A 24,241-nucleotide genomic window follows, 5' to 3' on the forward strand; every position below is an offset into this window, starting at 1 on the left:
GTTGTTGAAGGAGAACTAAGAATTGCATTTCTTGTTTTGCTCCCAAGCTCTGTCACTAAAAGATTGGACAAATTTTGCAGGACTACATTAAGGCCTGTCTAAAACTGGGAAATATAGTATAAACTGCCAATTAAGCTCTTTTTAGGGGCTGGAAAGTGCTCTGAAATCTTTAAGTGAAATCTGTTACACCACTGCAGTATCAATATCCATGCCGATGAATAATGACCATCCTGCACAGGAGACAGCCAAGAAGGAGGTGAGGCACGAGAGCTGTCCTTCAGGGCATGTTCTCTCACTCATTTTTGGTCCAAAAGCTCTCCATTCCCTGACTATGAGAATTTCTTCACCCTTTTGATTTACTTCTAAAACCTGTCAGAGTCCTGCAATTGCTCCAACAACCCAGTGAGAAAGGTAAGGCTGCCCCTTTATAACAGGTCTGTGTCAGCACCTCCATTCTCAGCCTGTAAAGGAATAGCATTTAGGGAATAATAATTCAAAAAAAGCTATGGGAAAAGAACTATGAAATGTAAGTTAGTAAAAGGACCTTGGATGTGAAGGAAAAGTCTAGCATAACAGTACAGGTGAGGCTGGAGTGAGAATGACGTACCCTCTCCTTGGTTAAATCCCACAAGTCAGACTTTCTCTGACCAGAGAAGACAGCAGAGAGGAAAGTCTCTTGTACATGTAGAAGGTTGAAAGCATCTCTATTTGACTGAAACTCTCTTCTGTCCTCCCACCCCCAGTAAGGGAAGATTATCTCATCTGTCTGCAGGAATAAACCAAGGAAGATCATCCTCAAGGATTCAGATGCAATGAATGCCTCATGTTTTACATCTTCAGTACACTGTTTCACCTACTTAAGAAGTATCTTGATGAGGGAAAACACAAATGATGCCCTTATTTTCCTAAATACAACTCATGCCCTACATACCAGAAGCAAATGTGATAAAGTTTGTGGTCTCTCTAAAACTGAAGACACTTTCTCAAGAAACTGGAAGCATAATATAATTTAATAATGTGTCTGAAAAGCCTGTACTGCTTTGGTTTGGTCTCATAGTCTGGAATTTAAGAGCATCCCAATCATCTCTCAGATGCTCGTATTTAAGAAAAAAATTTTTTTTGTGGTAGTCCATGAGGTAGAACAAAAACTCTAACTGCCCCCCCGCCCCCAGTTGGCTTCCCTAATTGCTTCTCTTCACCTGATAGATGTTTGGGTTAGAATTTTCAGGGCAGGGGGGAGGGATTTTATTTTCATTTTGGATTTTCCTTGCTACGGTTTTAATTAAAGCCTCACTAAATCAGAACTTGTGGTTCCTATGTAATTGCTGATGGAGCACGTCTGTGGCAGCAATGGGATGCAAGTCCTGCTATCTGGTCCGAGGGCAGTTTGCCTGTCAGGGTGATGAATTTGCCCTGAGGCTTAACAGTTACGGGTGGGAATGAGTCTCTTGTCCTGCTTCTGCAAAATTGGACAATATTTAATACCAAAGTCCAGAGGTCTGTGTGCACGCACTAGGGAAAGCCACCCTTCAAGCCTCCTGCCTTGCTGACCTTATTGATAAAACAGGAATGAAGGTGATAAGCCTATGGGACTTGTGAATAAAACTGCTCTATTACTGCGAAGTTTTCTAGAAATACCAGATTCACAAAGTTTAGACCATTCTGTGATCTACAATGAATTTCTGGCTGGATCATCTTCAAACATGTTGAGTCAAACTAGTTAAGCCTAATAATGTAAAAAGAGCTGCTTTCCTCCTTTTGATCCTGCTTAACAAACTCCTCACAAATGCTGTAGGCAAAGGTTGTACAGCACTAACGCAATTGCTATGAAGAGTACTACAAATGCAGGTGCTCGTTCATTACCAGTTAACCCTGAAGCTGCTTTACAACTGCGTGGCCTGAATGTAAAGCTGATTTGTTCCTAGATTATGAAATCCAACTGTACTCTGATATACCTTCCCTGTTTTGAAGTAAATTGGGTTACCAATCTGGATTTAGTAAATAGTGTGGTTAAATAAATCAAATTTGTAAACTTCTAACATTCATTTAGTCACAGTCCTTTCTCTTTGTTTGAAAAGAGCAGAGGGTGGTCTTGGAAGAGAGGCTATCACTCAGCTAAACTTCAAGAAGTTACCCTTCCCTCCTCTTGCTCACCGATATAATTAAAGCCATCTTTTTCCTTCTCTTCTGACTCTTAATTGAATAAAAATCAAATGTCATGATTACCAATGATTATTGATCTCAAATAATTTATCTGATGAAGGAAATGTTTTCTAGAGGTTACAGCCAGGAAGCCAAAGGTTTTCATTCCCAGCGCTGACACTAACTCACTGGCTACACATAACAGATCTCCTTTGCCCACTCCCTGTTATACGACTGTTATAGGTTTATTTAACTTCAGAGCAAGCAGTTCTGCACACCGGTAATTCTTGGTTACTGGAACTTGGGTGTCTCCATGTGCAAGTGCTAGGTTTTCATCTGCCCATGCAAATGCAGAAAGGTTTGTGTTGTTAGTACTATCAAATATATATGCATACCAGATAGGCGTTTTTACAGCACTGAGTTCCTCCTATGCTTTTAAAACCACAAGAAAAAGTTATTGTTTAGGTTAAGGTCTTCAAGAATATGTGTGAAATGTGTAGGAGTTACTCTGCTGGTAACTATTATTTCTGTAGTGAAAGTTGGTTACTTCATCAGTAGGAATAACAAATTGTAAATTCCTGTATCTCTAACTGGAAGGTTCAAAAGGGATATTCTGAATGAAGAGACAGGCTGATGCTGGCAGTTTATAGATAAATGTTGAGTGGAGAAGATTTCTATTTTAAAGAGCTACAGTACAACAGTAGTGAGTAAAGTACTGTGATCTAATTGCTGCATATCTTGGGGATGTCAGGAGAAAAAAGACAAATAATCAGAAGCAGTGCTTGACCAGTAACTGTACTTTGATTTGTCACTCGTGCCAATGAACATTGTGTAAACAGCCAAGGGGAGAAGGAGTTTACTCAGAGCAAATGTTCACATGGTGTCTTCCTTCATATTTATTCCATTAACAATTTGTTTCTGTGGATATTTTAAAGTCAGGCTAAAATAACAACACAGAATTAACTAATGGGACAGCTTGATTCACTTTGTGGGTTCAGGTGGGCTGAGTTCCGATTTCCCAGGAGTTTTGGTATGACAATAGGGTGAAGCTTTTTCTTTAAGCCCAGGTGAAAGCTAGCCTGGGCCCAAGATCCCAAAGCTGTTAGCATCAGGTTTAGTTTCAAGACAGAGGGAAGGATTTTTACACAGATTACCAAAGGATATTATCAAACAAGGAAGAGTTATGAAAAACCTTCACAGAGATCCTGCCATCCAGTCACTGAAACATCCCAGGGCAGCATGGTGCAATGACAAACACACCAACCCAATGCCATTCACACAAACACCCTTGTTTTCCTTCGCAAAGTCTGATCTGATAAACGCTTACTGAAAGTGCCATTTTATGATATTAAACAGGCCTCAAATGATTTACCAAAGTACAGAGGGACACTGACATTTGAACTGCAGGAGTTTTGTTTTCCGTCTTGTTTTTCCCCCCTGTGACTATTGCATTTGAATAACTGGAATTTTTAAAATCCCTTTTCCTCCTTTCACCATGATGTAATGCAACTGTTGCACAAGACTAACAATGTAGAACTCCTGCTGCTGGAGCCAAGTTTGGCACCAAGAGAGATTAGGATTGGCACCAAACACCGTGGTCTTTAAAAGAAATTTGGCAGACATACTGAAAACATTTGCCATTGCTACCATAAACAGCATACAGAGCAGTAAATGGAAAAGTGCTGAAAGAGACCATGGTTTTGTTACTGGAACAAAGATGTCGGTTAGCTAAACACTTAATCTAGCACCTACTTATATATGAAAACTAAGGAGTTTTACAATGGCATGTCAAAATTAAGGGCAGTAGCAGGGACCAAAGTTTAACATAAGTGACTTTCATATGTCCATCACACCAAACTGAGTCTACAAACCCTACCAGCTAGCTACCTATTAGCCAGGAGAATCCCCATGCACAACTGGAAGTTCCACTAGATTATTCAAAGTGAAATACTTGATCTGAACAAGAACACATCTGTCTGAACAAATTTCTCTTTCCAGCACTTTTCAGTTACGCTTCCCCGAGAGGGAATTTGCTCCTACTCAATGATGCTGGAGCAGTGCTCTGGAAAGAGATGCGTATGTGTATTTTTCTTTTTTTAAATGCAGATGGAATGGAGAAGAGAAATGTAAGTTTTCCTCACTGTATCCCTCCCTCTCAGCTTGAACTGAAAGAACATGGGCTGATTTTCTCTGCTCTATATAAGGGTCTGATGATTTGCAATGTGGACATCTGCCTGCAACTGGACAGATGCCACCAGCTTATTTCACACAGACAACTAGACAGCCATGTAATAGCAGCATTTCTCAATTGCTACTAATTTTTTTTTTTAAAACTCATTACCTACCAGAAAATCTCTATATTCCATCCCAAATTTTAAAGCTCTATTAAGCACCAACTCTCAAAGAAGGCAGATAAAAGTCAGAAGCATGTGTGGTGCCATAACAGCTTTTTGCCAATCTGGTTAACACTAAAACATGTAAGAATACTGAAAGGAGAGTTCAAGCGATTTATCTGATCCTTGATAGTAACCATTCAGTTTATAAATGGTACTGACAAGCACTCCTAATGGGATATCCAACATGGTGTTTGTGTGTGGTGGCATATAAAAGTTACAGCCTCCTGTTGCAACTTATTTAGGCATAGATGGAAAGCAAGAATTAGTTTAAGGGTGAAACCTTGAGGTATTTTTTCCCCCACCCCCAAAAATCAAACAAGCTGAAAAAAAAAAAATTAGTATCTGATTACTATGACCTAGCTTTTTCCTTGATGGCTTCAAATTCTTCAAACAAAATGGTCAAATCTAAAAACAGAGGACCACTTTAAATGACCACAAACTGTGGTATCTTTTACTGGAAAAATGTGTACAGCTTCAATGACAAAACTAGGAACTTAAAGCCCACTTTGTTTCACTGAAGAGCAGTTTCCTCCTATCATGTTATATACCACTTACCCTTGGGATCACCAGTCCAGCTCTCAAGAAGCTACTCTGCAATACAGCTCATCACCTCTGAGACCGCCTGTCAACAGCGACTGCATAAGCACAATGCCAAATCAGGGGACAGCTGTAAACACAAGAGTGCTGGGATTCAAAACAGCAACAGAGATGACTGCTTCAGTTACACGACTGCAAGGCAGTTCAAAAAAATTTCTTGCAGGCACAGAAAATGGCAGCTACCTAAAGTTCATTCAAATAATCTAAGAAAAGAGTTTTATCATCTGTATAGATTAGGAAATCCAGCTGCAAGTAAAAACCAACTTTAGCTTCTTGGATATTTGAGAACAAGCTTACGTGTGCCATTAAGAAGGTGACTGCCTTAAACTCAAATTTGATCTGCAATATCCCTAGCTTAAAGGCAAATTTCTCTTGCACGCATGGGACTTCAAAGGCCCTCACCCTTTCACAGCCCAGAAAAGTAGCCTGACAGCCTGGTTCAACAGCTGATGCGTTTCCTGACATTGGATTAACTTCAGCTCATCGCCTTCAGCACAGTTTCTCTCTGACACTTTTATGGAATAACTTCTACAACAGACATAAGAATCAAAATAATTTTCTCCCTCCAGCTACTACAGGATGGCACAGATATAACCAAATCACTTATAAGAAGCATGCAAAGATGCTCTTGCTGACACCCCCCTAGGTGCTAGGTATGTTGTGCATCTTCCATTAGCACATGTCCCGCCACAGTTCACATGAGGCATAACCAATCTGCTAACCCCTGGACAGCTGCTGGTTTTACAGGCTGTCATCACAAAGACTGCCTGTGAGCCTGCTTATGGGATTTTGATTCTTTAGGAGCCCAGCAACTGAATTCATTCAGTTCAGCTGCAAATTTAAGCATGGAATTGAAATTCCACAATCAAGAGAAGCAACTTTCTTAGTTTAGCTTCTCTTCACAAACTAGCATTTGGGCTCATTTAACACCTTAAAATACTGCACCTTTCACTTCTAACATCGTTCCTGAAGGTTAATATGGTGCATTTTTAGAAATAGGTACTGCAGAGTAAATGGATGCAACAAAGATCCCAAACTGCAAGCTTTCACAAAAGAGGGAAAGCCTGTAGTGGTATCTCTCCCTCTAAAACTGGTCTAGGAACTACATCTTTAGTCTGCATGTGTCAATATAGTGGGAGCCGAGAGAGACTAAAATCAATGAGAAAATAACACAAAACCAGAAGAATGTATGACATAAAAGTAAAAAAGCATATGGGACATGGGCCTGAGAAAAGCATTCTGAAATGTTACGGAGTACTACCGAAAAACGCAATCTCCGTTCCTTTCTGTGCACTGGATTAAAAAGAATCAAACCAAAACAAAAAACCCACAAAAACTTTTCAGTACGGTTTATAAACAAACTAAACAAGTTTCTGCTAGAATTACATTCCATCTATTTCCCTCTATCATAGGACTGTCCACAAGAACTCAAGTTTCTGGATTGTTGGGGAAAAGGTTAACACCTAATCGAAAAAGGCAGCTTTTTCCTTGTCCTGTCACATACCACTTTGCCAGGAAATACATGGGACAAACACTCTGAGAAGTACATACACACACCTTAAGCAAAAATCCCAAGTTTTAAAAACAATAGCCTGACACCGAGAGCTATAAGAGTTTTTTCAAAAAGCCATTTTTCCATACGAGCAGCTGAATCATGGATATTTTAAAGAGTAGTTTATTAAGCACAATACAGCATATCTCTTACTCGGCTCTATAAAATGTACCCAGTGCTGTACAAAGCATTGAAAAGAATTTAGATTTGGAACTTGCTGGCATCCACTGGCAAAGCAGGAGAATTGAGAGAACTAAGCTAACAGCTGTCTTGAAACACAGCAGATCTATACTGCATGTAACTGTAGTTATCTGACTTATACCAGATGACAAAATGGATAGTGCTGGTCTCTAAACTAATGTAATACATGGCAACACCTGAAATACACTCTCCTGATTCCAGGTTGCTTAAGTTAGTTGCATCGCTTCTTAGCGGAAGCATTCAATTTTTGTTAACACAAAAGCAACCCAAATAAAGGCTACATACAAGTTTATCAAATATCTAGATACAGAATGGTTCTGTTGGTCTTTTGCACTGCTATAGCACTGAATTTGCAGGCAACACCCAGCAACTGAAAACTGGCATCATTTAATAGTTCAACTTTTTTTTTTTTTCTGTGGTAGATGTTTATTTTTTAAAGGGAAGAAGAGATAACATCAGCAAAACAGTGATATAATCCTTATCCTTAGCTGTATGGAAACTTAAATCTAAGTATTCATGCAAGAATGCAATGCATGGGAAATACTGCTAATTGGTTTTAGAATTCGAAATTGAAGCTTGGTGAATTCAAGGGAAAAAACTGTTACATGAGTACTGCCCGGATCTATGAATAACTGAGTGTATAAATCAAATTCTAGAAAAGTTGGCAAAATTACCCTAATTTACAGCAAAACTCTGTGTTCATGCCAAGAAAAGCTCTATGGTTTTCAACAGGGGCACCAAGGTGGGCAGAACCTCAGGTTTAGTTCTCACTCCAAAATGTTTTCCTGTGGCCTATAAAAATACTGCACCTCCTACCATCTCTAATCTTCCTTACAGCCTGATGATCATTTGCACTCCAGGGATGAAGAATGGCAGAGATGTTACAGACTTGGAAGGCAACTGAGCAAACTTCTGTGGATGCTTCCTGTGAGGATGGAAACTGAAGATGTCAGAACCAGAAATCACTCCTTCCTCATATTATGCCAGTAGCATAAGTCAAGATGCTAAGAAGCTTTTCACTGTCATTTTGTTTAAATATTTTTCAAGACTGCTATCGAGGACAACACTGAGGTAATATGAAAGCTGAGCCTGTCTTCTCCTCTCCACCTCCATTCCCCAGGCCCCCCTCTCTGCAGTTTATTTGGCAGAAAGGCGTTGCACAGAGTCTCATCCAACATTGCTAAGGGAGTGTTCCTGAACATGATTAATTTGCTAATGATACAAATCTCCAAACAGCATGTTAATATTGCTGATGATTTATGAAATGCCAGAGATCATTCTCTTACCAGCAATAAGCTCTTTCAAGCTGGTGGTTTTGTATGAAACCTCTTGCAATTGCTAAGACCACTCTCATCTTTGCATTGCTCCCAGACAGTGCACAGGCAGAGAGCTGCAGTAAGGATTTCTTTAATGAACTGCTGGTTATGTATACACACAAATAGTATTGAAGGTCAGATTATGAATTCTTGCATACTTTCATATGCAAAAAGCCCAAAGTTTGCTTTGGAACAGAGACAAGCCTTACTGTGCTTGGTCTGCTCTCCTCCCAAGATGCAAACGTGCACCAGAAATTGCAAAACTAGGGAACATGTTTCATTTTCTCAACTGCTCACAATATTGTCCTTGGCACCCCAATGGTCCAAGGTACATGAGTAGAGATTCCAAAAATAGTCTCAAAAACTTCAGTAGTTTCTCACATTTCTTGGGCAGATATTCCCTATGCCGTACAATGCACCTGAAACCCGTAATATCACCCCCACAACTTACACTAGTCCCAGCATCCTCTTGACCACTAGTGACCACTAGTGATACCAAACTGACCTCAGTTATGATTTGACTACTTTGATCAATGACACATAAGGATGTGTTTTTCTTCTTCAAGCAACATTTGTAGTCAGCCTGTGGTTTCCTTGTGATTATTCAAATTTATGCAGACTATCAGAGTCTGGATAATATCCCTACCTATGTGGGATAATCAGAGATAGCTGAAAATATTTAAGATATTCACTATGACCAGCCAAGAATCCTATGTCTGCTTTTTCTATCCTGACAAGTTAGCCCTTGCTTAAATATATTTCAAAACTGGAATAGTGGGGATTTATAGGACAGTTTTGGAACGTTTCCTAAATCACATGGACTGGCATTAGCTACTAATTCCTATAAAAGTGGGCTGCTGCAAGATACCTTTGCTGTATGCCATTTGAGCTTGTTTTTCAGTTGCTACCTTCCCACGAGCATGCTGTGTTTCTGAAGGGTGCGGTTAGCTTTCTCCCTACTGCATTTACTTGTCTCCAATACAGTGTGCTGAGACATAGTTGGAACTCTATCCAATTTCACTGTCTATAAAATAAGGCATTAATTTGTAAGCATTAATAAACGTGCCATCTATCAGAGTGTGCGTGCCCAAGGTTATCCAGGGGGATTTCCCACTAGCAGTGCCTCCAAAGTCAGACGTTTGAACCACCTTGTACGCCACAAACTTGGGTTATTCTGGGCCTGCATGCTTTCCTAGCAAAGAAACATGTCAATCTGGTCAGAACTGTAAACAAGTGATATTTGTATTTTAAAAAATCCTTCTCAATCCTACCACTATGCCTCTATCCATTCTTCATGCACAGTTACCTCACAAATATTTCGAAGAATCCCATTCAGTAATGGCATGTATTTCTCCACACTGTTACTGTGGCATCTTCTCTAAGGTTCTCCAGATTACAACACTACACTGAGAGCATCTCAAAGTTCTTATTCCAAGCCCATAAGAAGTGTAAAACCTGAATACAAAGAGAAGTAACAGGCAGGAAGACACAAGATTTGGGAACTCCGCAGGAAATCCAGCTCTTCCATTCATATCACAATTAAAAAATGACAATCCAGAATTGAACTGCAGATATACTGTCTAATAATTGTCGTGGCTTTCTTTTACTTCAGCACAACTGATTAACATGTATGCATTTAACACTAGGGCACTATCTGTTATAAAAACAAGAGTTGTGTATTTGACAGAATAGCAATTTTAAACCTGCAGTTTGTTTTGTAATGTAATTCTGGTTGCATTTAACAGGCAGGAGAAAGAGAGTACTTTACATGTTTTTATTTAAATGTACTTCTGTGCTCAGACAAGCCTCAGAGATTTGGTTGTTTCAACTCGACAGTTCTGTCCACAAGCTGGTAAAGCCATTATTGCCACAGAAACCTCACAGGAGCAATAAAAAACCCCGACCCAAAACCAAAACAACCTATCTTAATCTGCATGCAGACAGTCTTACTGAAAAATATGCATGCAATCAAGCCATAATCAGCTCTTAACACTAACAGCAATCTATGATGCCAGAGATCACCTGTGAGTTATGCTGTGCATTAGGCTTTTAAAACTATTACACATTTCTTTTAACTCCAGATGGGCTCCACCTTGGTATTCTGCTTCCAGCCTGAAATGAATTGTAACTTCAGGCACAGAAGTAAGGCTCTAGGACCAACACTGCTGCACTCCTGGAAGCAGAAATGTTTGAGCAAAGGTGAGGAGGTCAGACAAGGGCAAAGTCCAAAGTAATTTTAAGTGGTTCAACTAAGTAGGGAAGGCTAATGGGAAACCATTTTAATTTATTACAGTCATCCCCAGTGAATAAAAGGACAACGTTTTTCTTCAGCAGCTTGATTACAAAGCAGTAAATCCCTCTGTGTATATAAAAGACCTATGAACAGTATAGATCAAATGCCAAAAAAAGGTTTGCACTATATGTTAGATGCAGGAATTAGAGTTGGGAATGGTTTTAGATATACAATCATTCTCATTTTAAAATATTCCCAACATATACTTTGTATATAGGAACAGATACGTGTACTTAATTCTGACATTACCATTTACAAAGTAATGACATTTTTGCAGCACACCTTTTTGGACCTTTCAAAAAAACCCCTAAGAAACATGCTCTTGAACATAATAGAAACAGGTCACCTTTCCCTCTCTCCCCACACACACCACTTTCTGACTCTTGCTGGCAACAAAAATTTATGCTGCTTCAAGTACTGACTGCAATTTCTACTTTATAGACCCTAAGCAGCAGTAAACAAGAAAACAAAGCACAGCTCGAGGTGACAATATATTTCAGCAGCGTAAACATCTTCAAGTAAGAATTATACCAGAAAAGCATCTTCTCAAATTGCTGACAGGGTTTTTGTTCAGTGTATCAGTTTCTTTTTCCCCAAACAGTTGCCAGTTCTGATAGACCCATAGGCCCACAGACAACCAGTAACTCTATTTCATCACACTGTTCTAAGATGGGTTTGAAAAACATTTAAAACTGTGAAAGTTGCAGCTACTCAGCCTCAGGTTCTTCTTTTAAAATGAGGGGGGTTTAGTCAGAAGCAGGATTTCTAGGCTTAGAATGTTCAGCCATTAAGAATTAGTGAGCTTTCCCAAAACTGTATAATTCAAAGGCAAAAAACAAGTATTTGGTTTACTTTGTAACAAAGTAATAACCTGGGCAGTTTGTATCTTGTGTCCATACTGTTTTTCCACTCATTTTTCTCTGGTTATGAGAAATAAATATTCTGAGGCAAGAAGCACTTTAGTTACACCAACATACGGAGCGGGGCTGGGACCTCAACCTGCTGCTGTAATACAACAGCCACCAAATACTGTCCAAACTATAAAACACCTTTTTGTAAGTAATTTCAGTAATGCTTGGTAAATAATTTTGTTGACTCACATTTTCAGAAACCTTTTACTGGCCTGGCCTTTTGATGAAGAACATCAGTCCTACAACTGTGGAAATCCTTGGGATATAAATCCTATCAGCCCCAAAAAACTACTTAAAAGAGATGTTACACGATGTCTTTGCACATGCTTGCAAGGGGCCTTTACACAAGTCTGGGGACATGATCACATTACCAATGGCTCAGCTATAGGACGGTAATGCTCCTTGTGAGCATTTTTCACTTTTTCCTAACTAAAGGGCAAAATGCTTCTGCTGCTGGCAACTCTACTGAGCACACCTGCTTCATCAGACACTCATATCAACACTTCCCAACTTCACTGAGTTGAACTAATACTTTTTGTTGCACCCTCAACCAGGTTTTGGGAAGATCAGTGCTGTCTTCAAGGAACTTTTCTATACAGCAGCAAAGTTGTATGCCACAGGCATAGTGTAATTTTTAAGATGTTGAATTTTTAACTTTCAATCCATTTATCATCAATAAAGAACATTATGGCAGTTTAGACAGGTTGATATCAACTCGTGGCCAAAGCAGGCTCTAATGTTTGTGTTCTGTCTGCCCACAACACTTCCTGTCATTTCTACTGGCTAAAATGTTCTTTTCTGTGGTTTTGCAAAGTGTCCCTCCCTGCTGTGGACTATACAACAACAGTTGGGTTTCATCTCATATATGGCTCTTTCGAGCTCATGGGGAGCAAGGGGAAGGAGCGAGAACAACGGGGGATGGGACCCAAAGCTAAATAAATCAACGTTTCTTTGATCCTTTGGGATCAGGATGCTGTAAAAACACATGGTTATTAGAACTGTGAATTTATTGGTAAAGGAGTTGGTTACTGGCACTGTATTTCAGCATGAACCTACATTATGGTACTAAGTACAAAGCATTCATTCTGTTTGTGGCTATGAGAATTAATCTCTTCCATGTGCGGAGAGGCTGTGTGATAATTTAACTGAGATTCCCGTTGGTAGTCCAGGCAAGCACTCATCAGCTGCAGGGCTTTCAACAATACACAAGCAACAGTTCCAAGAGCAAGTGATGTAACTAATGTCCCTCTGAGCGCTACCAAGCAGGACTAGAGCGGTCTGCTCATTTCAGGGTTTTCATCCAAGTAGGTTGTCAAAAACCCGAAACTAAAAGGTGAGTTTCTCCCAAAACACTTCAAATGCTTAACTTTGGACAGGATTCAATAACTAATGGACTTTGAATGAAATTGTATGTTTCTAATATCTTGCATTTGCCTCAGTAATAAGAAAAGGTCTGATCCTGATTATTAAAAATGAAAAAGTAATTTGAAATGTTTATGTGGATGGCAGCTTTATATGCAGGATAGAAATGCTCCAACTGCCTTTTCAATCCAGCTGGAACAAAGTTTTCATTTTTTCTTTTTTTTGTGAAATTTCATTTATTATGAGTACTATGTCTTAGTAAGGCAGCTGTTGGCAGCAAGCTGTGAAATTAAAGTTGAGCTGGTTAGTACTAAGAGCCAAGATATAATATGCTTTTGTCAGAGAGAAATTTTTCTTGTATATATGTAACCTACAGTCAATAATTAAAATAGTTAGTCAGTCAATCCTACCAACCCCACTTGAAGGGAGAGTTAATGCTACTTTAAAATACAATTTCCAAATTGTACAAATTGCAGCCAAAAAACCTGGGATTTCTACAGTTTATTTCAGTGAGGTCTTTAAGTAGCCAATGTACTAATGACTTCAGAAACCTGGAAATGAAGGATTTTTGATTCTCATCACTGTCCTGCTAACATGGTTTTAGATTTTGGGCAAGTCACTTCTGACAAGATCCCAAATGGGAATGAAACCCATGTTAGTACCATCCACTGAGGATGTCACAGATAGCCTGAGCCTAGAGGAAATCATCCTGTGCTTCCTATGACCGGGGCAAGCACTCTTACCATTCAGCCATGATTTTCCTCCAGCTTCTCTGGCTGTCTTAAAAGAAAGGAGCAGTAAACTTCACATCTTGCTCTGAACCTCCTCTGGAATGTGCTTAAAACACACATTTCAAAAATACCTGCCCAAAAGTGCCCTTGGGAACCAGGTAAAGGAGCATGACAGGACTTGGCACATGCTGTTGGAAGTCCAAGTCAGGTAAGGGCTGGAATTTTATAAATTAAATGATTAAAGAGGGAACATGAGAAAAATGCCTACACTAAAGCACCAAGCTGATTAATCCTCAACAACTGAATTTACTACACCTTGTAAACAGACTTCTTTCCCAAATTGTTGCCTGGCAGTTCAGTTATCATGGCTAATAGCAAAACTGTACCATCATCTATCTTGGGATTTGATTAGCTTCAAATGATTGTCAAAGTTCAAAGACCTTACTACTGACCAAAGATGCAACCCTGTCCTCTCCCCAGCCTAGCCACAAGCTCCTGCAGACTCCTGCAGCAACATAAGTCTGTATAGAGCCAGACCAACAGCTGATTATTTTTCTGGTTTTCTCAGCTGGATCAGCAAGTTGATCCAGTTTGTAGTATGTCTGATAGCACTGACATAGAGGAGGAGAATGGAACATGCAGCTAGGCTGAGGAGGCCACTTCTTTTGATGTCAACACAGCTCTCTGTCAGCTTACTTCAGTCTTGAAACCATACTTGCTATCTATCAACACAACTGCTCCAAGGAGGGTCCCACTACTCACAGGGTGCCAAGTAAGACTGCACAGATTACTTCACTGCTTAGGTGACAGCTACCTGTACTTCCCTGTAAACATAGGATTACAGTTAAATACTCCAATACAGCTGAAGTTGGCACCACTTTTACTATTTTAATGTTAACTGACAAACAGATTAATTTAACACAGCTTTGAGGACTATGACCACCACACCTACTCCATAAACTACACTCATGTGCAGACTTTGAGTAAGCAATTTGAGTAAGCAATTCTTATCTGACATCTGCTTTAGGTATTTGCAGCACTGTCCTATTTGCAGGGGTATCAAACTACTTTGGGGGCTTATTTCACATCATGCATGTACCTTGGCAGCTATCTACTGCAGTAAAAAACAGAGCCAAAAAGCTCTACTAGATAACTAGAAAACTAGCATTTAGGAATTGGTGGGAGACTTCACTGGTGTTTAGTATCAGTGAACATAGTGGCTGACTACAGGGTACTTGCAAGAGCTTTTGAGCAGGAGGCAGCTTGGCAGGTCCTTTCCTTCATGCAATTCTTTTTCTGAAGAGCTTTTTAAGGGATATGCATAGGGTTTTACCCTTCTGAAATCACACACATTGTTAAAGACAACTGGATCATATCTCTTATGTATCAAAAAATAAATCTGACTGGTCAGTATCTAGAGAGTCAAAATCCTCAGATCAAAAATGCACTTAGTATGCCCATGAAAGATAAAGAGCTGGTGGCCATCACAAGTACTGCCTTGAAATACAAACTTACAGATTCACAGCAGTATAAAAATAAAAGACTGGCAAGAAATTGGAATGAGAATAAAAAACATATGAATCACACACACAACTAATTAAACATGAAAATTGACTTTGCAGTCACTTACCTTCACCATTGTAAGTTAATACTCAGCAGAACAAATTTGAGCAGTGTATTTTGGACATTTAGAGTCTGGGAGAAATACTTCTTTTAAACTTGTGTCAGGGTAACATAGCTTCCTTTCCAAGGGCTGATTATTTCAGGCCTCCATAACTGAAGTGAAAAATGCTTAAGACTGAACACAATCCTTGGTTGACAGCACTTAAATGAGCCTGGAAATCTTCAAATTTACAGTGTCAGGAATTGCTGTGTAACCTCTAGGCTAAGACTTCAGGGCAAAGCATACCCACATTCAGTCAACTCACAGGTTAAACTAGTCAAATTTTGGCAACTATACCCTGGCTTTCTTCTGTGCATACGCAATACTCCAACTTCTGAGGACTTCACTCTTCACTGACAGGAGACCATCTGAAAAATGCCTCCACAGGTCACATGCCAGCTATTTCTTCTTTACTAACATTTGATTTGTGGATTGCAATCCAAACTGCACTTCCAAAGGTCACAAGGGTGTATCAACCATTTGAGGCACTGCAAAAAATGCCATGACAGAACTCAGGGCTTAATTTTCAGTGAGTCTGAAAAAAGCCCAGTATGCACTAACCTTTAAGAGTATATGCCAAGAATAATTACAGAATTTTAAGTTCCAGCAGCCACAAGATTGCAGGTTCCATACTACTTCTTCTGGTAATGGTATCTGCACCAACACAGAGCGCATCCATTTCAGGAAGGACACAGAGCATCATGTTGGCAAAACAAAACCCTTTCATTAAGGAGACATCTGGGCCATTAATAGTATGTCTCCTGGTGGAGGCAGCACCTCGCTAGATTGAGTTTCAAACCAAGTTCTGCATGAGGTGTTGAGCAAAACAGAACTGGCTGCAAGCAGGACAACACAGGCTTGGTGGGTTTTGTTTACCATATAGTTAAAGGACCACTGAATGATTAATGAAAGACTGACAGTTTCTTTGTACAGTGGCAAACAGTATTTTGGGCCAAGATTTCAGCTTGTCAGGCTGAACATAAAAATGCTTAAACAGAGCTCTCGTCTGAGCTGACTGCCACTTAAATGACTTTTCTAACTTTCTTCCCAGGACAAAAACGTAACTGTAAGGCTCTCTTGAGCAGAAGAAAGAAGCCCAACAAAATGTCAGTTTGCCAACAGAGCATCTGGCACATTAATATCTGTGATAATACTAGCACCATGTAGTCAACTTCACTTGCCACTTTGTTGGCAAGATCCCTCTCACAGTAAACCTACTTCCACTGAGAACAGCAGGATCCTTTGCCCTCTGCAGAAACACTCTCCCCTGCACACTCCAGGCTCTTCCGAGGCACAGAGCTGCCATCACCATCAGGAATAGCAAGTGGCTCATAAGGAACTGAACACAGATCTTCCTTTGTAGTGTAAATCAGGTAAAGGATGACCTACAAGCTTCAGGTCAATGGCTTGAAAAGCTCTGAAGCCCAATATTTAAAGAAAATTTTAAATGTAATTTAAGCCCTGAACACATGTCTAAAATCAGAGGATGGCCACCATTTGATAGCAAGACCACCTCACCTGTTTCTACACTCTTGATATGAGTATTAATACAACAAATGCAAAAACCCCCAAACGTATAGAAAGACTTGGCCTCTGGAGAGATGGGGAGCAGGATAGGTTCTCTACAGTAGCCTTTCCCATCTCCAGAGTAGTTACAACATTACAAGCAACTTAAAATCAAAAAACACTCTCAAGAAAACAGATCTAGCAAATATATGATCCTGAACATGGAAAAAATGTATCCCTAGTTCAGGCAGTCATTTAAAAGACAACAACACATTTCAACACCCAGAATGTTACTATACAAGTGCGATTAGATTATTAAAAAATAAAAATAAAACAAAAAAATCAGTCCTTAAACATCAGTAAAGCACAAGTTCAATTTTCTGTGCAGGATCACTTGTGCCCACAAAATGCCCAAACAACCCTTTTGCATCAACTCAGGAGACTTCTGAAAAGGCTGACCTAATTTTAGCTTCCAGCGATGAGGCACCGCTCCTTATCTTGTCTCTTACCTCAGGCAGGACACTGGAAAAGCAAGACTGACCTGTGTCACCCTTCCCTTTCCTTCCCCGTTGTAAAGCACTCCAAAACCGGCAGCGATTCCCAGCGGATGGGATGTGCAATCACTCCAGATCACAGCCCGATATGAATAAATACAGTGCTGACTTCGTCATACGGCATGGGGTGTCTGTGCCCGGGCACTGCCAGGGGCCTGCAGGGGCCTCCGAGGAGGGGCGGGGGGCTGCCCCGTGACGGTTCCAGCCGGCTCCGCAACACACCCCGGCAGGGCCTGGCTGAGCCCGTCGGAGAAGCCAGTGGCGCCTCTGTGAAAGGGCAAAATTCGGTACGGCAGAAAGGAAAAACATGAGAGAAACTGCCCGTGCGAGGCCTGCGCCGAGGCCTGAGCAAAGGGCGGGAAGGAGGCGCTTCAGGCGCCAGCGCGGATTCCCCTGCAGCTCCTGCAGAGACCAGGCTGGAGTCGGTTCTCCTGACGGGAACCGCAGCCCGCAGAGAGCCCCCGCTGGAGCAGGGGAGAAATGCAAGGAGGAAGAGGAGGGAGAGGTAGAAAGAAAATGTGACATGCTGACTGCAGACCCCCATTCCCCAACCCCAGGCCGCTCTGGGGGAGGTAAAGGAATCGGGAATGAAGGAGCAAAGCTGAGCCTGGGAAAGGGGGTGGGCAAAGGTGTTTCAGTTCTTGCCTTTGTTTCTCACCATCCAACACAATTTTAATTGGCAATAAATTAACTTTCCCCAAGTTGAGTCTGTTTTGCCTATGATGGTAATTGTTAAGCAATCTCCCTGTCATTATCTTGACCCACGAGCTTTTTCATCGCACCTCCTCCCCCAACCTGTTAAGGATGGGGAGTGGGAGAGGAGCGGGGTGTGCATCTGGCCACCAGCCCACCACCCATTACAAGAGTGTTTCTTGTTCACCTCGGTGCTCTGACTGAGGAATACACTAAAACAGAAAGAAACCTAGGAAAACCAATAGATTTACTTTCAATAATCTGCTTCTAACAGAACATAAAAGTCTTCCTTTTCTCCAGCTAATCATTGAATGGCTGAGATTAAATCATACTCTCCAGCAAGAAACTGAGAGCTGTGTTAACATGGCCTGGAGTCGGCAGGACATGCCAGGGCTTCCCCTGCTACATAAACACTTTTACCACAAAGCTGTCGCACATGTTGTTTCCAACACGTACACTGTTTGGTGCAGTACTGACTTCCCAAATCTCTAACATCACTGAAGTCCTAACACCGAACCATTACTTCTGTCATAGGTATCTACTGCTGATGCGCTTCCTGAGCGACTTTTGGGGTTGTACTAAACAGTAGGGGAAGAGTAAAGCAGAAAGCCCTCAGGAAACTAGATTGCTGCTACTGCAGGGGCATGGAATAGTGCTGTCTGCTCCACCTGAGAGCATCTGCTCCTGCAGAGGAAACCAGACCAGTTGCTGTGATTCTTGCACCAGTAGACAAGAGAGGCTGCTTCTGCCACCTTTGCTGCCACTGCCACCACCTACTTCACATTCGAAAGCTAGTCATAAGCAGAGGTGTCTTCTATGTAATATTCACATTCATGTTTTACCATGCCCACTCACATACGACATGAGTGCAGAATTGGTTTCTTAAGGGAGGGACCAAAACCCTCATTCTATTCTACTCCTGATATTGCAACAGCTCACGCCCTCCCTTCTCCTTACACTGAGCTGTTATGAAACTGCAGTACTAGAAGGACAGGAGCAGAGTCAAAGTTTTGTTATTGCAGCAAAAGGCAAAGTGATGACACTACGCAAGTGTCTGGACAGTGGAATAGTTCTCCGCTGGGAAAAATGACTTGTCAAGACTCAAATGTGGCAGACACAGCATGATCTTCGTTGTCAGGTTTGAGCTGTCAGCAGCTGCAGATATTCTCTAGCAGCATTTTCACCTGAACTATAAGTCTTGGACCCAATTCATTTAACATTGTGATAAAGAATAAAAGGCATCAGTAAGCAGAGTGTGACTTTTTTTAACAATACAGTTCCTCCTCAAACAATTACCAGCATGCAGTACGTGCAGTTTAGCGGAGAACAGAGCGTCAGCCTGGGTATTACTGCGTGTCAGAGCTCCTCCTCTGGAGTCGTATCGAGTGACTTTCCTCCTCGAACATGTCCTAATGAATTCCACTGAAGCCTGCAGGTAAAATCCTTCCTGAACTGTTTTGCCCTAATTGATAGCTTTAAGTTCCTTCATACCGCTTCGGCTGCTTTCCAGACCTTTATTTTCCTCCTTTTTTTGTAAGTATCTGCAACAGGAAGTTGCACTCTGTTTTCTCACTGTACGTTTCTCTTAAAACTGACATCTTTGCATTGTAATGAAGGAACCCCTGGGTATTAGTGACAAATTAGTCACCAGCTAAAGAATACTTTCCTTCCATTTCTATACCAGGTGGAAGATATTAAAATCTCTGGAGGAATTTTGCCTATTCTGGTACAATAAATCATCACACAATTTTCTTTTTAAAGGGACTTAATTTTACTACCTTTAAAACTTTACCACAAATAAAGAATCCCAAAACTGTGTTAATGTAAGATTAAAATAGTCTCATGAACTTGATCAGGGAGACATTATCATAAAGAACATGTATTTAATTTTACTTTTACATTTTAAATGTAATTTTTAAAATAAGGAATTATTCCTTTCTGAGGAAAAAAACCCCAGCTACCTACCATAGGTAGAAGTATTAGCTTCAAAAATTTAGCAAAAAAATATTTTCCCTTGTTTGCTTAATAATCTAACTTAATAGGGAACAGTATTTTTAAAATCTACAGAAGATATCACAGAGTCTGTAAGAAAAGGTGAAGTCTTGCACTAACTACTCTATGTTGAAGGCCTTGTAAAGTAGAAGTCAAAGTAGAGCAAAAAAAAAGCCAAAAAACACTTAGGTAGTTTGCTGAAGTCACAGGCCACTGAAATACAGCAAAACATTCAGGGAAGCCAGAGCTTTGTCTTTTTTCATTATTTTCCAGAAAGTGGTCTGTAATGTTTTAATAGTAAAATATTATTAAAAAGTTGATACTCAAAATGTTAACTTTACAACTCTGCAGACTTTGTGTCATTTTAGTAGGTTTTCCTACTTTGTAAGACAGATAAGCTTCCATAGTTTATAATTAATACTAAACACTACATAAGTGGCTTATGGCTTCCGATTAACTGGCTTCACATACAATTATGTACTCTTAATCATCCATTAAGTCAATTTTCCATGTTATAGTAGGTCCATTAAGTAACCCAGACAGCAAAAGAGTTTGTTTTACAACTCAAAGTAACACTAGGACTAAGCCAGAAATTTAAGAGCCCTGCCCTACCAGCAAAGGGAGGGCGGGGGGATGTCTATCAATAAAAACAGTACCTGAAGTTTACATGCAATTGTTTCTTCCTCTATTTGCCAAGGAAAACGTGAGGAGCATAAGATCAATTAAAAAGCAGAAATGTAAAACCAAAGTGTTAAACACTACTAGATATTTAAGATCCCACAGTGCTTCTTACAAGCATAGTGCATCCCTCCCCTGCTTCTCCCGGGGGAGTTGCAGCTCCGATAATTGCTTTCTGTCTGCTCACAAAGTTCAAGTTCAAAACAATATTCATTTTCCACTTCCTGTCCTAAACCAGGGCACAATGCTTCTGTGCATCGTTAAGCAACCATTCCTCTCCACCACAGATACCGTTAAACCACTGTTATGATTGAATAATCCTGATTTGTGGCAGGGGGGACTGAGGAAAGAGAGGCACTGGGCTTTAAGAAGGAAAGCGCCAGGCTCCACCATTAATGCATCTGACCTTTAGCAGTGGCATCCTTTATTACTTTCAATTCCAAATCAACCATTTGTCTCTACACCCCACCCCTACTTTGCAGGGGGGCATAAATGGTGTTTCAAAACTAATCTAGCCCGTAAGTTTTGCTGGATTTCTCTACAGAAGACTCAGTGTGCTTTCCTAGTCCCCCTCCTCAACTATTTCTCTTCCCCAAAATATACTCATCTGCTGCAGTGAACAGGAAGGATGGTTGCCAAACAAAATTAAATCATACATAATAGGCAGAATACACCTTCTTTTGAACCACAACTTATAATGTGCAAGTGCAGAGATGTTGAAGAGAGTAAAGTCATTTTAAGAACAGACAGCAAAAGTCTGTAAGACTTTTCATACAGAAGATACGTTACATTGCCTTGTACAGGGTTACACACATTTACAGCATTGCTGAACGATTATGTATTTTAGGTCAGAGACCTAAGCTTGCCTCTTATTCATAGGTAACTGAATTTTTATAAAACCAAGATTGCTCTGAAGTAGATATTTACACAACAGGCTACCGAGGCTAAACAAAACAAGGATCTTTATAATTTTATTTCCATAAATAAAAAGAAAATTGATGTCTGCCTTGTTTTCCTGCTGCACACCTAAACTCCACCAACACACATAAAGAGTATTAGGTCAGATGAGATGTTATACCAAGTACTAAGTCATATCACTGCAAAGGTCTTTTGGTGCAGAAGGTTACATCCACTGTTAACTGGTGGCTGCGGTACCTCCCTCTCAGGGACCTGTACTGGCTTCCCACCCAAACTAACCGCTGCTGAAAACCTTAGCTAAGTTGCAAATAAGGCCTATGAGTGTGGATAGCACAGAAAGACGGCAATTACCACTCTCGTTTTGCAAGACTTAGGCACTGAAGATGTCAAATGGACCTGCATTAACAGCGGTTACAATGTTGATTTTAAAAATTTTTTTTTTTAACTGCACGTGCAGCAAGTACATAAGATTTAAAGCTGCTCTCTTTCAGTAAGGGATCAACCCTTATTTGAGTGAAATGACTGGGAACTGCAGTGGCAGCAGGGCTGGATTGAATATATTTACCCACAATTAAGCACAAGGAGAATATTTATCTATTTTGCTACAAGCATTAAGGCTGACTTACTCCTAACTCTGTACCTCAGTGAAGAGGACTAATATCAATGTAACACCAAATGTAAGCTAGCAAAAAACATTCTTTTATAAATTCAAAAGATAAAGTTAGCCTACTAAAAAAAAGAAAAATTTGGACACAGCAAATATAACATTCAAATGTTTTACTTATAAAAGTGTCGTGTTTCATTAAAAAATGGCACTTTTTAGTTTATAAAAGGATGAAGAAACAATCACTTTTTAAAATAAAAAGTATTGCTAAATTCTGAACAAGATTCTAAGGTGGTTCAGCCACAGAAACGGAAAAAATAATAAATTTGCAACTAAAATTGACACATTGACAACATTTACTGAACGCATTTTGTAAATACATTTTTACTTGACTTACAAAGAATCATCAGATAGTTACAAGATGGTAATTTAGCACAGAAGAGCAGTCGAAAGTGGAAAGCAAACTGGTGATACAGATCTATATTCAAAACTGATCAGAGTTATTTCAGAGTAGCTCCAGGACAATTACACATCAAAAAGCTGAATCAAACGTTGTCATCAAAAGACACAATTTGCAATAGATGCCAAACTTGCCTTTAAGACAGCGGATGAGCCTCTCTGTGTGGTGCGCAGACTAAGTCGTAAATAACTGAGGCCCCCAGATTGCTTTGCTTACTCAACCTATTTAAAAAACACAAAAACAAAAAAATCAGATGCCTGCCCCACTTTCCCCTCACTGTTTCTTGTGGGTGCCTGAGTAATCCTAGAGGCATTTCCAGTTTTTAAGGCATTTGCTGAGTTTAAGAAATTTTCCCCACGTCCCCTTGTCTTTGTTTGCAAGTACCAAGCTTTCATACTCCAGAGAAGTTTCTCTGTGAAGTCTGCCCTTTCCAGCATAGAGAGAGGCGTCAACTCTCTGTGGGTTAAGTAGTTACTATCTGGGCTGACTAGTATTAAATTGTTCATTTAGGATTATTTATTTATTTCACTGGGCTGTTTTCCTTCTCAAAAGCAAAGATGACAAACGAGAATTTCCACATGAGACTGAATGCATAGAGTTAGGCACCAAACAGCATGAAGTTAGCAATTTTCTCAGAGCTTTCTGCACATCCAAGAAGGGGCAATTAAATCTGGACCTTCTTTAATTACTGCAACCAAAAAGTAGGACACCACTGCCAGGAACGGGCAGCAGAGAGAAACCTTGTCTGTGGAGTGACTTGGCTCTGGTCAGGCTTGCAGTCTGTAGTACTGGTTTACTTAAAAACATTCCCAAAGAAGTCTACTATTGTTGAAATAATTCAAGACTTCCATTTCCCTGAATTATGAAGTGGTGCTGCAGCAAAGGCAAGTTGAGGTTCTACTGTGCATCAATTTCCTCTCCAAAAAGCAAAGGGGAGATGAATGACATGGACATTTCATACAGCACTCATGCAAAGACACGGACGTGAAGAAATCTCAGGTTTGTAACCAAATACTTTAAACCTTCATTTCCTTGAGAGGAAACCAGCTGGGAGTAAGTCAGAAATGGGCTATCATCAAGGAAGTTTCTAACATCTGAAAACAAACTTCAATCAATTCCTACCAGTCTCTGTCCATCAATAACAAACCCTTCACCTGTTTTTCAAATTGGTAAGGTCCAAATCATATCCAGGCTCTCCTGGCCTCAATCCCATTTTCACTCTTTGTATTCAAACCTGGCAGCAACAACAAAAAACCCCCAGCAGCCTTTCAAACAACAAAATCCCACACCCCAACAAAACATGCACTCTGCTTCTACAAAAAAAATGTCAGTCAACAAATAGGCACAAATTTCACAATGGCTGAGGTCATTCCCTTTAAGTCATTAGGGTTTGTGGGTGAGTTTTCCTGGTGGTTTTAACATTGGTTTCTGTGATTGCAGTTATGCTTATTTATGCATTTAAGGCGTATGATCTAATACACTTAGGTTTAACTACTTCATTCTTTTCACATTCTTTCCAAATTATAAAAAGGATTCTTGGTGTTTTCACTGCCTTGGTAGAGAAACAAAATTGCTGTCCACATAATTTCTTAAAAATACAGAACAGAGTAAGTGCTTGTTGAAAATAATTCAAAGAAAAAACCCCTACACCAGACATTCCCCCCCCCCCCCC

At 40.2% G+C, this 24,241-nt stretch overlaps 1 protein-coding gene across 3 annotated transcripts in view; it reads right to left on the reverse strand.

Moving 5' to 3' along the window:
* Positions 1–24,241, reverse strand: part of EYA2 (EYA transcriptional coactivator and phosphatase 2) — a 101,273-nt gene that overhangs the window by 71,847 nt on the left and 5,185 nt on the right. Inside the window, exon 2 of one of the 3 annotated variants that reach the window (XM_026862140.1) lies at positions 22,704–22,790. The exons of the other annotated variants lie outside the window; for them this stretch is intronic. The gene's annotated coding sequence lies outside the window, so the exon portion shown is untranslated. The remainder of the gene's footprint in view (positions 1–22,703; positions 22,791–24,241) is intronic. 3 annotated transcript variants of the gene reach the window in all.

Source organism: Athene cunicularia, assembly GCF_003259725.1.
Source record: "Athene cunicularia isolate RWA chromosome 20 unlocalized genomic scaffold, athCun1 chr20_part1, whole genome shotgun sequence".
Lineage (NCBI taxonomy): Eukaryota > Metazoa > Chordata > Aves > Strigiformes > Strigidae > Athene > Athene cunicularia.